This window comes from Chiloscyllium plagiosum, unplaced genomic scaffold, assembly GCF_037043375.1.
Source record: "Chiloscyllium plagiosum isolate Xiang-an unplaced genomic scaffold, Cpla_swu_hap1 HiC_scaffold_36, whole genome shotgun sequence".
Classification (NCBI taxonomy): Eukaryota; Metazoa; Chordata; class Chondrichthyes; order Orectolobiformes; family Hemiscylliidae; genus Chiloscyllium; species Chiloscyllium plagiosum.
The window spans coordinates 3,986,304-4,003,880 of record NW_028270174.1 but is presented as its reverse complement, the minus strand read 5'-3'; positions in this window follow the sequence as shown (position 1 = coordinate 4,003,880).

The window sequence follows — 17,577 nt, the reverse complement described above, 5'->3', positions numbered from 1 at the left end:
TGGGACACAGACTCTAACCTCACACTTTTAGTGCATTGTCTGAGCTGAGTTGTCACCTTTTTTAAAATAAACTTTACCTTGAGAATGTGACTTGAAAGAAGCTCTGGGATTTATGCAATAATGAATAGAAGCCAGCAACCCATTCTAAAAGATGAAAGACTTAACAGCAATCTAGGTTTGTTCAATCTATCACACTATATTCATCCCTAGGTAAAGGATATAGTGACTGGGAGAGATCCCATTCTCCCCACATCCAGGATAGTGACTTGGTTTCCAACAATATAATTCACTATGACCTTGTGCTATAAATTCTGTGTCCTATGATTCTGCCCCACAACCACCTGATGAAGGAGCAGTGCTCTGAAAGCTAGTGTTTCCAAATAAAGCTGTAGGACTATAACCTGGTGTTGTGTGATTTTTAACTGTGACCATTTAATTGGGACAGCTGCTGTTGGCGTTAATTCCTCCTTCAGGACTGTCCTGTGTTTCTCTGCTTATCCCGTTGCCCTTTCCTTTCACTATCCTCCCGTTGGTCATTTAATCTCCCCTGTCTTCCACCCTATCACAGACCCTCCCTTCTGTTCTTCCCTCTCCTACCCTCCCCCCCCCCCCCCCCCCCCCCTGTCTCTGTACCTGCTCAAAACAAGGTCCATCTCTCTCTCTGCAGCTATTGTCTGACCTTGCTGGGTGATCCCAATCTTATCGACATTTCTCTCACATTTCCAGCATCTGCAGTGTTGTGTGTGACTGTAAGGCTGAACCACACTGTCCATGCCACCAGATCATCAGGTAACTCGTCCTGGAATATAACTTTGATCCTACCTTCCCAGCAGCAACCCTACATCCGATCCCCAAACATGGTGGTGGGCATCCATTCCCAAGGGTTTTTATGTATGACCCCCATCTGTGTGCTCTTCACGCCCTATGTCCCCTTTCTCCTTCTCGCCCAACCCTAATGCTTCCCCCAATGTTCTCAACAAGGTGAGAGGTCATGTTGCGGTTGTACAGGGCATAGATTCGGCCACCTTTGGAATATTGCGTGCAATTCTGCTCTCCCTGCTATAAGAAGGATGTTGCGAAACTTGAAAGGGTTCAGAAAAGATTTACAAGGACGTTGCCAGGTTTGGAGGGGTTGACCTAGAGGGAGAGGCTGAATAGGCTGGGGCTGTTTTCCCTGGAGTGTCGGAGACTGAGGGTTGACCTTAGAGACGTTTATAAAATCATGAGGGGCATGTTTAGGGTAAATAGGCAAAGTCTTTTTCCTGGGGTGGGAGAGTCCAGAACTAGAGGCTATAGGTTTAGGGAGAGAGGGGAAAGATTTAAAAAAAACCTAAAGGGCGACTTTTTCATGCAGAGGGTGGTACGTGTATGGAATGAGCTGCCAGAGGAAATGGTGGAGGCTGGTACAATTACAACATTTAAGAGGCATCTGAATGGGTATATGAATAGGAAGGGTTTAGAGGGATATGGGCCAAGTGGTGGCAAATGGGACTGGATTAGTTGAGGATATCTGGTTGGCATGGACGTATTAGACCAATGGGTCTGTTTCCGTGCTGTACAGCTCTATGACTCTCCGACTCTAAGGTGGTCAGGGAGGACAATTCTGGCTGAGGTCTTGTGACTCAAACTGAGATCTTATTCTGATACCTATGTGAAGGATATAGTGACTGGGAAAGATCCTATTCTCCCCAGGTCCAATGTTGTGACTTAGTTTCCAACAATGTGATTCAGTTAAATCCCCTCTTTGTATCTTGTCAATATAATCATTCTGAAATGGAGACAGGCAAGCTGCCTTCGAGATTCTTCAGTCTCAAACAAGAGAGAAGAGGAGGTCTTAAAAAATAAATCAACAAATCAGTCTACACACACATGACACACTACTGAGCTCTTGGGACTTGAATCCAGATCTTCTAGTCTAAACGTAGGGGCATTGCCATCACCTAACAAGAACTCTTCCATCACTTCCCGAAGGTACCACATAGATTCAGGAATAAAGGATAATTAGCAAACTGAATGGGCAGGATTTCGGAGGATTTCCAACCCATTGGATTATCAGGGAGGGATACGTTGAATATACCTTACCATTCAAGAGAATACCATTGCCCTCTACTGGAGACATTTCCCAGTACCAGATTCTCTCAGTTTATAACATGGATATTATATTATTCAGGCAGTGAAAAGCAATTATTCAAGGTATTTCATCCAACACCCTTAAAGAAAACACAATAATAGGTGTTGGATTACTTTTTTTAGGAGTGTCTCATCCTTAAAGAGTTAGTCATTCATCAGCTTTCCTATCCCTCAATCACTGAACAAGATCTGGGAACCCCCTAAACCACTCCACCCCTCTCTCTCTCTCTCTCACTTTCTCTCTTTCTCTCTTGCCCCATTTAAGCTATATCTTAACACATCCCACTGTCACCCACCCTAATATAGATTCACAGCATGATTCCAATACCGAAGGAGGCCATTTGGCCCATCACATCAGTCCCATCTCTCTGCAAGACCATCTTAGCTAGTTTCACTCCAGCCCCTATCCCTGAGTGCCTGCCAATGAATCCTCCTCAGATATGTATCCAGTTGTCTTTTGAGAGATTGTGTGGAATCTAACTGCTTGTAAGTGGCATGTTCCTGGTTTGGTTTGTAACTTGGTTATTCTGCTGAGAGCATTTACCATTGCTCGTTCCTACAGGCCAATCCTTTCTTCCAGTCCAGAGTGAACTGCAAAGTGCAGTGACAGTGCAGTACATGAGCTCAGTGCTGTCATGACTGCCACCTTTCAGAAAGATGTTAGACCTTTTGGGGAGGCCTTTCTGCCTTCTCAGGTTGGTATAAAAGATTTGTTTCAGCTTACTGTTTTATCTTAAATCTTGTGCCCCTTTGGTTCCTAACCATCCTTCTAGGCGTAATTGTTTCTTCTTTGAACCCTCTCATGATTTTGATCACCTCAGTTTCATCTCTCTTAACCTTCTCTGCTCTGAGGAGACTAACTGCAACTTCTCCCTTTAACCCAAGCCCCTCATCCCTAGTTGTGATTGTAATAAATTTCCTCTGGACTGTCTCCAAGGCCTGGACATCTTTCCTGTAAGATGTTGTGCCCAGAATTAGGCACAAAACTCAAGTGGAGGCCTAACCAAGGTGCTGCTCTGGAATTGTCATGGACAGATAGTTTTGCTTCTGACCCCATTTCCAACTCTAACCAACTCATCAAAGCCCCCAAATCCAGGAAATACAGCCCAAGTTTAACCGGAATAGAATTTGATGTTTTAGTTGCCTGATAGGCAGCTTCATTTTGAGAAGTCTGTTTGAATGTTGTTGAGAATGTTGTTGGGAATTCTGTTGGGGTCGTGTTCTGACAAAGACTCGATCCATCAAAATTCTACCTGTTTTCCCCAATCCCTGTGGACTTCACCTTTCCCTACCTCGGTTAGGGTTCTGCATTCCCCCAATTTGGGTCTCTTGAATATCCCTGATTTTAATTGTTCCATTGTTGGAGGATGTGCCTTCAGCTCATGGACCCCATGCTCAGGAAATCTTTCCTTCAACCTCTGTACCTCACAGTCTCCTTCTTTATGCTGATCCATCTTTTTGGGTGACTCCTGTCTGACTAGCCCCTTGCATGGTTTAGGATCCAATTGTATCTAATATAGAGTAATCTGGGACATGTTTATAAAATTAAAGCTGCAATGTGCAAATTATATTACAAACTGTGACTCCTCATTGAAAGCCCTTCATGGGAAACTCTTGAAGCAAGAATGTGAGTTTAATTATTGATGGGAACACTTTTGATGTTTATGACTACAAACTCTCACTGAACAAACAACGCCACATGGCAATACTGGTGACAGATACAAAGTTCAAAATACATGGCAAATAAGAATGGAGGAAAAGTTGGGCAGTCCAGCACCTCTATTATTCGATTTGAAGGGGGATCAGTCCAGCTCAATTGGCTGGATGGCTGGTTTGCAACCAAGATCGGACGTCTCCAGCATGGGTTCAGTTGCCATCACCGGCTGAGGATGCCTTGAAGAAATCTCCTTCTCAGCCTTTCCCCACACCTGAGGCACGGTGACCCATAGGTTAAACCCTCACCAATCATCTCTCTCTCTCTCACTCTCTAATGACAGAGCAGTCCCTACGGGTGTCTGGGAAGGCTATGGCAACATTAACTTTACAATTTGAATGTGGCTGAAGGATATTGATTTATTATTTGTGAAATCATTAGCAAAGCCAGCATGTATTGTGCTTCCCTAATAACCCTTGAGATTCTGTAGTCTGTGTAGTCTCAGTCCACCCGCAGTGCTGCCAGGGAGGGAGTTTCAGAGATAATGAAGGAACACCAATGTCATTCTGAGTTGGGATGGTGTATAGGATGAGATGTGGAAACTTGGGGTCTTAACTTTAAATCAAATACAGAATTAAGCGACTCAAACATTTAACTCTTTAAGCTTCTTGTTCAGGCAAACGATCTGATTAAATGTTACTAAAAACAAAAAAAACATGCACAGGGGTTGGTACGCAACACAATCAGAATTTCCAGGGATGCTTCACACCTTATTCAAGTCATTCCTTTGTTAACCAGCACCATTTCAGTGACTGGCACACACCATTCTGCCATTGCTAGGCAACACACAGAGACTGTTTGAGGCTTGGCTTCCCACCTACCTTAACCACGTTAAAATTGTCGGTGAGATGATGTACAAGCAGGACTGTCACAACAATATCTTGTGTTTTAAACTACAACTATTGACTGAGAAATGTTGCATCAGACTGCGAGTGAGACATGACAGAGAGAGAAAAATAAAGGTGTGTTCAGAATTGACAGAAGAGATCCTCAGTTAGCCCACGTGTTACCTCCCTGTGCCAGTTAATGAGTGAACAGTAGCACCATTCATGAAGCACTGCCAATGAAGCACGACCTATGTGTTCACCTGGCAGGAAGAATGGTCAGCTTTGATTTGCAAGATCCTGCCTTATGACATTCTTCAGTAAGAATGAATTCCAGTTTAAATACCAGATTATCATATTCTCCTGATACACCAAAACCCTTTTATAAACAATGCACTGCTTTATGAATTGCAGTCACAGACAGAGGAACATTTAAGTTCTCAGTTGATGGCCCACTTCATTAACATTGGAATTTGTAGAGCCGGTGTAGCAATCCAATCCAACAAATCAGAACACGGTAATGTGGAGCTGACTGTCTAACAGGACAGTTAAGAATCAACCTCATTGCGGTGGGTTTGGAGTCACATGTAGATCAAACTGGGTAAGGATGAGAGATTTCCCTCTCTGAAGGACCATTAGGGAACCAACTGAGTTTCACAGTTACCATTTAGACTAGCTTCTCATTCCAGACTTTTTCAGAGTTTCCAAATTCAGATGTTACCAGCCGTCACATTGGGATTCAAGTTAATGTCCTCAGAACTTTAGCCTGACGTTCTGGATTACCAACCAGGGGATATTACCACACACACCGCCTCCCCAAAACTTGAAACTATATCCCCACGCCTTTACTGTCACTGGGTCAAATGCACACAGGGTAAAGCGGCACCCAACCACTTCCTTCTCTCTTTCCCCACTCTCACTCACCCTCCCATCAACCACATTGTGTCTTGGGCACCTTAATATTCAGGTCAATTGCCCACTAATGAATTATTTAAAAATGGTGGGTGGATTGCTGATTTCTGTGTTGGACTAACTAACGTCTCATGGAAAATCATTTTTACAGCAACTTAGGCTGATTTTCCGACGTCATCCCACTGAGTTTTATACATATGCAGGATGGTCGCAGTCCCAATTTCAAGGTGTAAAATCTTGGCCCATAGTAAGCACCATCTCCCATGGATGAGAACCAGAAAGAAATAGGGATATTGTGCCTGAACATTTACAATAGTTTTCACCTGTTTGGAATGTTGACTTGCCATAAAAATGCCACGGATACATTTCCCTGATAAAAAGCTGCTGCTAATTTACACACTGTTTCTGAAGTCTATTTTTAGATGTCTTCAATTAGGTTTTTATAGCTTTACTAGAGTGACGCAGAGAATGTAACTCACACGGGAGTGAATGACAGGTGAAAATTACTTTAACTGGTACCTGGTTGAATGTGGCATGACAAGGTAATCCCAGTCTGGACCTTTTGAGGATCAGACAGCATCAAAACCGCAACAAAGAATGGGCCCATCATGCAAATCTGCACGGTTCCCAAACTCCACACAACCTGAAGAAATGCACTTTACAACCTGTCCCTGTAAAGCTGGAAAATAAACAAGAAAGCTAATGGAATGCTGGCCCTTATGTCTAGGGGACTGGAGGACAAAGATACAGACATCATCCTGCAGTTTTACAAAGGGGAAGGTGAGGACTGCAGATGCTGGAGATTAGAGTCGAGAGTGTGGTGCTGGAAAAACACAGCAGGTCAGGCAGCATCCGAGGAGCAGGAAAATCGCTGTTTCGGACAAAAACTTTACCAAGCTTGCACACACACAAGCACACACTCTCTCACATGCACTCACACGCAGACACTCACATGCACATACTCTGTCCTGCACGCGCACACACATATATATGTTTATGGGTGAATTAATATTTGCAGAATTATATTTGCACGTACATTCTATTTTGCTCAAAAAATGCACAAACTGCAGGCAGTCATCCATATAATATCTTGTAAATTCCACTTTAGAAATAGAACCAGTCTGACTCAAGATTGGGATACAGACAGACTTTAACGTCCCACCTTTAATGCACTGTCTGAGCTGAGATGGCACCTTTTGTTATAAAACCTGAATTATATCTTCAGAATGTGATCTAAAAGAAGTTCTGGGATTTACATATTAAAGAAACAAAACTAACAAACCCATTCGAAAAGATGAAAGACTTTATCTAGATTTGTTCAATATATCATTTCAGCTGCATGACACTGTAATTCTTTGCAATAAATTCGGTGTTTTATGGTCCTGTTTCATAACTACCTGATTAAGGAGCAGTGGTCTGAAAGCTAGTGCTTCTAAATAAATCTGTTGGACTATAACCTGGTGTTGTGTGATTTTTAACTATAATATGTGCTCACATCAGGAGCTGTAATAAATATCTATTGTATCTTTCAATACCACATGACTCACGCCCATTTATAAGCTTGTAGGAGCTAACTTAAGGTTTCCCACATTGGATACAAATACCCTGCTGGAGGTGAGAACAAAGAACAGAAGTTAGTTTCTCTCCCTATTGGAATGTAGGACAGATGAGGGAAGTTAGTGCAGCTTCCAAATCAGAAGAGGTTGGTTAGAAACCTCCAGATGACTAGCAGTTGAGCAAGTCTAAGCTCTCAGTTTATCAGTATTAATTGAAAAAGACTTTACAGTTCCCAGGAAGGAAATTGTGGAGAATCAGTGAAGGAGAATTTAAATATTTGATATGGAGAGGTGATTTCTCTGGATTTGAGTCTCTGCTACAGATAGCAACATAGGTTCAGGAGTAGCCCATTCTGCCCTTTGAGTCCACTCTGCCATTCATTAGGATGTATTGGCACTCAAAGAGGTGCAGGGGAGGCTTGTGAGGTTGATTTCGGAGTTGAGGGGGTTGGCTTATGAGAAGAGACTGAGTAGACCGGGAATTCATTGGAATCTAGAAGAATAGGATGGGGTCTTATAGAAACATATAAAATTATGAAGGGAATAGATAAGATAGAAGGTGAGAAAATGTTTCCACTGGCAGGTGAAACTAGGACAGGAGCACTTAGCCTCAAGATTAGGGAGAGCAGATTTAGGACTGAATAGAGAAGGAACTTCTTCACCCAGAGGGTTGTGAATCTGTGGAATTCCCTGCCCAGTGATATAGTTGAGGCTTCCTCAGTAAATGCTTTTAAAGCTAAGATAGATAATTTTTTGAACAGTAAGGGAATTATTTCCACGTATGGAGTCAGCTATTACGAGGGGGCATAGCTTTAAATTAAGGGGTGGTAGGTATAGGACAGATGTTAGGGGTAGATTCTTTACTCAGCGAGTCGTGAGTTCATGGAATGCCCTGCCAGTAGCAGTGGTGGACTCTCCCTCTTTATGGGCATTTAAACGGGCATTGGATAGGCATATGGAAGATAGTGGGCTAGTGTAGGTTAGGTGGGCTTGGATCGGCGCAACATCGAGGGCCAAAGGGCCTGTACTGCGCTGTATTTTTCTATGTTCTATGTTCTAACGATGATGGTGAGAGGGTGGGTGAGTGGAGCTGAGGCATTGGAAAGATCAGCCATGATCTTATTGAATGGCGGAGCAGGCTCAAGGGGCCAGACGGCCTACTCCTGCTCCTGGTTCTTACGTTCTTATTACAATCACAGCTGATCATCCAACTCAGTATTTTGTTCCAGCTTTCTCCCCCTTATTCTAAGAGATATATCGAAATACTTCTTGAAAACATTCAATATCTTCGCCTCAATCATGATTGTGAACCTTTTTAGCTGTGAGTTTTAAGATCTTTCTAAGTTCCATATTCAGATAGCTTTTCAGAATTATTTCTTTTGTGTAATTAACTTCTGCTCTGTTACTCAAGAAATACTGCAGCTTCATATGAACAGAACCGATAAAAACACATCTATCAAGCCAGATTTCCATCTGGGCTCTGAATACAAAAATCAATTTGCATACTGCAAGATCCCACAATGTGATAATCATCAGATATTCTAATACAGTGTTGTTCATTGAGAGATAAATATTAATCTGGCAGAGCTCCCTTGCTTTTCTTTAAGAGTGTGCACAGAAACATTGACAATTTAATGACTTATTTTGGAAGTTGGTGCCACTGATAAGTGTAGTGTTCCCTCAGTGCTGCACAGAAGTGGCAGATGAGCAAGGGGCGTGAGTTTATGGTGAGGGAGATGATTTTCTGATTTTGATACACCTGGTCGCTTCTCGGCCTTTTGGCTTGGAATATGTGTAGTTCCTGAGGACCAGAGGAAGAGATTCTGCTCGAGAGCTGTCGGTTCGACGCAGCGGACGTGTGCTGGCAGGGGAGAAACCACGGGGATCGTGTTGCGGGTCGTCGGAGCTGCTGGAGACCATTGCTGGATCGTGACTGGATGTTGGAGGATCGTTTGGTTGTGCTGACCTGCTCTTGCTGGATCTTTATGCTGGCTTCTTTTTTATTATTTCAAAAATATACTTTATTCATAAAATAATTTGATGGTCTGTGCAATTGGTTGTGCCATACATATGTAAACATGTACATACAGAGATCAACACTTATCATTTTTATACATGTCTGTACATTTTTTGATCATATGCCCATATAATTAGCTGAGGCGTCAGCAGAGCCCAAATGACTGTGTGGGCCCCCTGTTCTTCGTTAGGCAGGCAGACTTTACACAGTGGTCTTTCCCCACCGCGCCTTGGCGGCAGCTGCCCCAAGCTTCAGCGCGTCCCTCAACACGTAGTCCTGGACCATGGAATGTGCCAGTCTGCAACACTCAGTCGGGGTCAACTCCTTCAGCTGGAAGATCAACAGGTTTCGGACCACCCAGAGAGCGTCCTTCACCGAGTTGATGATCCTCCAGGCACAGTTGATGTTCGTCTCGGTGTGCATCCCGGGTAACAGGCCGTAGAGCACGGAGTCCCGCGTCACGGCGCTGCTCGGGACGAACCTCGACAAACACCACTGCATTCCTCTCCAGACTTCCTCTGCGTAGGCACATTCCAGAAGGGGGTGTATGACAGTCTCGTCCCCCCCGCAATCTTTATGCTGGCTTCGGCCTAACGCCAATTCAGGTACCAGCCAACCTCAGAGCTATGGCCTCAGCAGCCGCTCGCAGCCCTGGCCAGGGCATTCGCAACACAGTCAGGGTGACTGTGAAGAAGGTGGAGGAGCACACACCAGTCGATCGGACGGTGCTTGTGAAGAAGAATTTGCTGGAGTGCTGTGGGTTCGAAGCAGCGGATGTGTACTGCCTGCAGGATTTCCCTGTGGCAGGCTATTTCGATGTGACCTTCAGGAGCGTGAAGAATTGCGAGCAGGTCCTGAAGGTCTTCAAGGAGAAGGAAGGGGAACCTCTGTTCTCCATCTTGTCGGCGGTCCCGTTGTGTGTGCTTCCTGCGTAGAGGAGTCGGGTTGTAACAATCCAGATGTACAACCCTCACGTCCCAGCAGCAGATGTCCTGACCTTCTTGAGGAGATACGTCCAGGTCGAGGGAGAGAGTACCGATGTGATCGATCCTTTCGGGATCTGGACCAGCAAACGACAGGTCAGGGTAACCCTGAGGGTCGATGCCAGTGGGAACATCCTCCACCCACCCTCCAGCTTTGCCATCGGAGGAAGCAGAGGTTACCTGACATACGCAGGGCAGCCAAAAGTGTGCCGAACCTGCGGGAGGTCAGGCCACATGGCGGCGGATTGCAAGGTGACCGTCTGCCGAAATTGCAAGCAGAAAGGCCACCCGACCAAGGAATGTAAGGAGGCCAAGAACTGTAATCTGTGCGGAGAGGCGGGCCACATGTACAAGGCCTGCCCAAGACGAGGGGCTGCCACCTACGCACAGATGGCCGGAGGTGGCAACACGAGCCGTGGACCGAGTAAGACCAGCAAGGTACCACAAAACAGCACGGGAACGGTGTCTGGAGGCAACCAGAAGGAAGGGCAGGCTGTAGCGGAGCAGACGGCAGACAGCGGGGAGGTGCAGCAGCCGATCCAAGCTCCTTCAGGACAGACGGAGGAAATGGAAGAGGAGGGAACAAAGGAAGCAGAGGATTGGATTACTGTGAAAAGCAGGAAGAGGAAACCTCCCAAAGCCACCCAGCGAGGGGGGGGAAGCGACACCTACACGGCGAGGATACAGGCAGCTCTTCCGACGGTGAGTACGGGCGCAAGGAGGGTCGTCACCAGAGGAAGAGACAGAGCGCCGCGGGGAAAGAGGAGGGCAGCCCCGCCCAAGCAGGAAAAGACGATCCCTCTGAGGGGATGGGTAAAGCCCTCCCCCCACCCGGTGAGAACCAAGAGGTACCCACCGGCCCACAGCTCCAGGTAACTGGGAGCAGCGGTCCTGTGACAGTCCCGCTGTCAGATGGAGAACTGGACCATGCGGACCCTGGGACCGACCCGAAGACACCAGAGCGGGGAAATGGCTCCAGCGTGGAGCCGGACAGCTACCTCAGCCCTGGGAGGGTCCAGCAGTTTGCCGTCACCACGGAGATGCACACAGCTACCCCAGAGGGGCAAGACCAGCAGCAAATGGACACTGTTAACCTCGTAAACTGTTAAAATGGAGATAAGAATTGCCAGCATCAATGTGCGTAGCATCAAATCGGCTACGCGATGTGTTTCTACAATGGCCTTCCTGGCCAACGTTAATGCCGACATCCTGTTCCTGCAGGAGTGTGGGATACCGCACCTCAGCAGCTACAGGAGATGGTCGAGCTTATGGGCCCATGGGCCGTCAGTTTGGTCGGGGGGCAAAGATAGCCGCGCCTCCGGCCTGGGTATCCTGTTGCGAGGAGGCAACTTCACCATCTCCGAGGTTAAGGAGGTGGTGGGCGGGCGCCTCCTCATCACCGACGTCATGTACACGAATGCTCCCCTGAGACTGATTAATGTGTACGCCCCAGTGGGTAAGAGGGAACGGTTGGCCGTCCTGCAGCAGCTTCCACTGTTGCTGGCTACGTCCAGGCCAGTCAGTCTGGCCGGAGACTTCAACTGTATCATTGATGCAGATGGACGATCCGGCGGGGGGGACAGTAAACTGGACACCACGTCCAGAGCCCTGATGGACACGGTAAAAGAGGCCAAGCTGCACGACGTCTTCAGCACCCCTGCAGACGGAGCGCAGCGTAGATACACCTGGTCATGGGCAGACGGGTTTATCCACTCGAGGATAGATTACCTGTTTGTGTCCCGAACGCTCTCGGTCAGATCCGCCGACGTCAAGCCGGTGTTCTTCTCTGACCACTGCCTCCTGCTGGCCGACTGTCACCTACAGGACGAGCAGCGGGCTGGTAAGGGAACGTGGAAGCTGAACACCAAGCTGTTGACCCCGGGAAACATTGAGGAGCTCAAGAGGGACTACGCAGGTTGGAGAACTGTGAAGCCCCTCTTTGAGTCCCCAGCGGACTGGTGGGAAACAGTAAAAGGGAACATCAAGAGGTTCTTCATCCTCAAGGATGTTCAGGAGGCGAGAGGGAGGCGGGGAAAACGGTCCCAGCTCCAGGAAAGTATGCAGAACCTGCTCCTGCTGCAGACGATGGGGGTGGATGTCACGGAGGACCTCAAGGAGGTGAAGGGCCAGCAAGCCTCGCTCTTTGCCTCGGAGGCCTCCAAGATAATCTTCCGGTCCAGGGTCCGCTCGGTGGAGCAGGACGAGACGTGCTCACGTTTCTTCTTCCAGAAGGTGCACAAAGAGAGCTCCGTGCTCAGCAGCCTGAAGGAGGAAGATGGCTCGCTAACGTCATCTCAGGCTGACGTCATGAGGATCAGTAAATCCTTCTACGCCAGTCTGTATGACGCGAAGCCGACCGACAGCACGGCCTCCCAGTCATTCCTGTCCTCTATCACGGAGGTCTTAGATGACAGAACACGGGAGAGGCTGGACCAGCCACTATCTCTGGACGAGCTGACCAAGGCCCTCGAGTCCTTCGAAAAGAATAAAACTCCCGGAAGCGACGGCTTACCGGTCGAGCTCTATTCCGCTCTGTGGGACTTGATTGGCCAGGACCTGCTGCAGGTGTATGTCAGTATGCATCGGGCAGGCACCATGAGCAAATCCCTGAGGAAAGGCATCATCACCCTCATCTACAAGCGGAAGGGGGAGAGGGAGGAACTCAAAAATTGGAGACCAATCTCACTGTTGAATGCGGATTACAAAATTCTGTCAAAGGTAATCGCCAACCGGGTCAGGTCTGCTCTAGGGTCGGTGATTCACCCTGACCAAACCTGTGCTGTGCCGGGCAGGAAGATCGCTGAGAGTCTCGCACTCCTCAGGGATACGATCGCCTACATGCAGGACAGAGGGTTGGACACCTGCCTGATCAGCCTGGACCAGGAGAAAGCCTTTGACAGGATATCACACAGGTATATGAGAGACGTTCTCTCCAAAATGGGCTTTGGGGAGGGAATCTGCAATTGGATCAGACTGCTCTACACCAACATTGTCAGTGCAGTCTCAATCAACGGGTGGGAATCAGATAGCTTCCCAGTCAGATCTGGAGTCAGGCAGGGCTGCCCTCTCTCTCCTGCCTTGTTTTTGTGCTGCATAGAGCCATTTGCCGAGTCCATCAGGAAGGATGCGAGCCTGAGAGGGGTGACTATTCCTGGCAGCAGGGGCCTGCAGGTTAAGGCCTCCCTGTACATGGATGACGTCGCCGTTTTCTGCTCGGATCCGCTGTCCGTGCGCAGACTCATGTGCATTTGTGACCAGTTCGAATGGGCCTCGGGGGCCAAGGTAAACCGAGACAAGAGCGAGGCCATGCTCTTCGGGAACTGGGCCGACCAATCCTCTATCCCCTTCACCATCAGGACCGACCACCTGAAGGTGCTGGGTATTTGATTCGGAGGGGCTGGGGCGTGCGCCAAGTCTTGGGAGGAGCATATCAGCAAAGTGAGGCAGAAACTGGGCAGCTGGAAGCTACGGTCGCTCTCCATCGCGGGAAAAAACCTGGTCATCAGGTGTGAGGCACTGTCATTGCTGTTATACGTGGCACAGGTCTGGTCTATTCCCAGAACCTGTGCCGCTGCAGTCACCCGGGCCATCTTCCAGTTTACATGGAGGTCAAAGATGGACCGGGTCCGAAGGGACTCGCTGGACAAAGATCTGGGCAACGGGGGAAAAAATACACCCAATGCCACCCTCACCCTGATGGCCACCTTTGTGTGTGGCTGCATCAAGCTGTGCGTGGATCCCCGGTACGCAAACACCAAGTGTCACTACGTACTGAGGTTCTACCTGTCCCCGGTATTGCGAAGGATGGGCGTGGCCTCGCTACCGCGGAACGCTCCGAGTAGTTGGACCGTTCCGTATCACCGTGGGCGGCACGGTGGCACAGTGGTTAGCACTGCTGTCTCACAGCGCCAGAGACTCGGGTTCAATTCCCACCTCAGGTGACTGACTGTGGAGTTTGCACATTCTCCCCATGTCTGCATGGGTTTCCTCCGGGTGCTCCGGTTTCCTCCTATAGTCCAAAAATGTGCAGGTTAGGTGAATTGGCCATGCTAAATTGCCCGTAGTGTTAGGTGAAGGGGTAAGTGTAGGGGAATGGGTCTGGGTGGGTTGCGCTTCGGCGGGTCGGTGTGGGCTTTTTGTGCCGAAGGGCCTGTTTCCATACTGTAAGTAATCTAATCTAAACCTGTCCTTCGTGGAGAAGTTTATGAAGAAAAACACCTTTGACCACAAGTCCATCAGGAAGTGGTCAGCACGTAATGTCCTTAAGACCCTTTGGGAAAAGGAGAGGGCGGATCCTATTGAGCGGTTCCCTGAGCAGACTGTCAAAGCCATTTGGCAGAATGCCTCATCGCCAGAAATTTCCAACAAGCACCAAGACATGGCTTGGCTGGTGGTGAGAAGGGCTCTGCCTGTGAGATCCTTTATGCACGCCCGGACTCTCAGCCGCACCACACGCTGCCCTCGAAGCGGCTGCGGGGGGGACGAGACTGTCACACACCTCCTTCTGGAATGTGCCTACGCAGAAGAAGTCTGGAGAGGAATACAGTGGGGTTTGTCGAGGTTCATCCCGAGCAGCGCCGTGACGCGGGACTCCGTGCTCTACAGCCTGTTCCCCGGAACGCACACCGAGACGAACATCAACTGTGCCTGGAGGATCATCAACTCGGTGAAGGACGCTCTCTGGGCGGTCCGAAACCTGCTGATCTTCCAGCTGAAGGAGTTGACCCCGACTGAGTGTTGCAGACTGGCACATTCCAAGGTCCAGGACTACGTGTTGAGGGACGCGCTGAAGCTTGGGGCAGCTGCCGCCAAGGCGCAGTGGGGAAAGACCACCGTGTAACATCTACCTGCCTAAAGAAGAACAGGGGGTCCATGCAGTCATTTGGGCTTCGCTGACGCCTCAGCTAAAAATGTAATCGCACAGACCTGTAAATAGGAATGATTACTCTGTTTTCGGTATCCAAACAAATGGAATGCTTACATATGTATGGCATGTCCAGTTGTACAGATCATCAAATTATTTTATGAATAAAGTATATTTTTGAAATAAAAAAAAAGATTTTGAAGCCACAGCCTTCTTTCATCAATTGTGGGATGTAACAAGCCTAATGGACTGAATGTCCTTCTCCAATTCTTCCTCTCTGAATTCCAAGGATTCTGCTCCATATCCCATCCCTCTCACTGGAATGGTCAACTATTGCTCCCTGAGACAAAATAGCACATGATTGGCTTTGTAGTCTTGTTGAAATTAATAATTCTTTTGAGCGAATGTTAATGTTAACATCAACAACACTTGTATTTATAGAATGCCTTTAATTTGGTGAATGTTCTCCCAAGGCACTATACAGTTGCTGTCAAATAAGAATTGACACCAGACATAGTGAGGATAGTCTTCATTGAACATTGAGTGCAAAAGTTGAGAGGTCATGCTGCGGCAGTACAGGACATTGGTTAGGCCACATTGGAATACTGCAGTCAATTCCAGTCTCCCTCCTATATGAAGTGGTCCAGGACATTCAGCCTCGGACCTTCGGGTGACCATCCTCCAAGGTGGACTTCGGGACAGGCAGCAGAGAAGAGTGGCTGAGCAGAGGCTGATAGCTAAGTTTGGTACCTATAGGGAGGGCCTCAACCGGGACCTTGGGTTCATGTCACATTACAGGTGATCACCATTGCACTACACACACACGCTCTCACATACACACGGACACAAGTACACACAGAAGCGCACACAGACACCCACACACATCCTTATAGACATAGACACACACTCACACATGCACCCCCTCACAGACTTAAGACACTCTGCACTTACTACACATACACACACACTTTCTCACACTCACAACCCCCATCCCAGACAGACAGACACACACACACAGACAGACAAAGACCCACATGCACACATATATTTTGTGTGGTGAATTTGTACTTGTAGAGTTACATTGTACTTTGCTCAAAAACTGCATACATTCATGTAGAACTCTGAGCTCAAAAACTGCATGAATTTATGTAAAACTCTGTTATCTCACTTTTTAGATTAGAATCAATCTAAACATCAGGTCATAGACAGAGTTAAAAATCACACAACACCAGGTTATAGTCCAACAGGTTTAATTGGAAGCACACTAGCTTTCGGAGCGACGCTCCTTCATCAGGTGATAGTCGCTCCGAAAGCTAGTGCTTCCAATTAAACCTGTTGGACTATAACCTGGTGTTGTGTGATTTTTAACTTTGTACACCCCAGTCCAACACCGACATCTCCAAATCATGACTACGGTCACAGACAGAGAACACAGGGGGCTAACACCTTCAACATATTGTCTACCTATCACCATTGTTAACAGCTAACCCAAGAATGCAACTTTAAAAAAAAGTTTTTTTTTGTGATTTACACATGAAAGAAGTGAAACTATCACTGTATTCTAACAGATGAAAGGCTTAACAGACAATCAACTTTTCAATGTATAATTTCAGTTACATCACACTGCAAATTTTTGCTATAAATTCTGTGTTACGATCGAGCCCTCCACAATCACCTGATGAAGGAGCGTCGCTCCGAAAGCTAGTGTGCTTCCAATTAAACCTGTTGGACTATAACCTGGTGTTGTGTGATTTTTAATTTCCTATATGAAGGATATTGTTAAACTTGAAAGGGTTCTGAAAGGATTTACAAGGATGTTGTAAATCCTTCCTGAAGAAGGGCCTGTGCCCGAAACGTCGAATCTCCTGTTCCCTGGATGCTGCCTGACCTGCTGTGCTGTTCCAGCAATAAAGTTTCAACTTTACAAGGATGTTGCCAGGGTTGGAGGGTTTGAGCTATGTGGGAATGTAGGATTATGTGGGAAGCAAGAAAGGAAATTGCAGTACCGTTGGCAATGATCTTTTCGTCTTTAATGTCAATGGGGGTGGTGCCAGGGGACTGGAGAGTGGCGAATGTTGTGCCCCTGATCAAAAAAGGGAATAGGGATAACCCCGGGAATTACAGGCCAGTTAGTCTTACTTTGGTGGTAGGTAAAGTAATGGAAAGGGTACTGAGAGATAGGATTTATGAGTATCTGGAAAGACACTGCTTGATTAGGGACAGCCAGCACGGATTTGTGAAGGGTAGGTCTTGCCTTACAAGTCTGATTGAATTCTTTGAGGAAGTGACCAAGCATGTAGATGAGGGTAGAGCAGTGGATGTAGTATACATGGATTTTAGTAAGGCATTTGATAAGGTTCCCCATGGTAGGCTTATGCGGAAAGTCAGGAGGCATGGGATAGAGGGAAATTTGGCCAGTTGGATAGAAAACTGGCTAACCGGTCGAAGTCAGAGAGTGGTGGTAGATGGTAAATATTCAGCCTGGAGTCCAGTTACAAGTGGAGTTCCGCAGGGATCAGTTCTGGGTCCTCTGCTGTTTGTAATTTTTATTAATGACTTGGATGAGGGAGTCGAAGG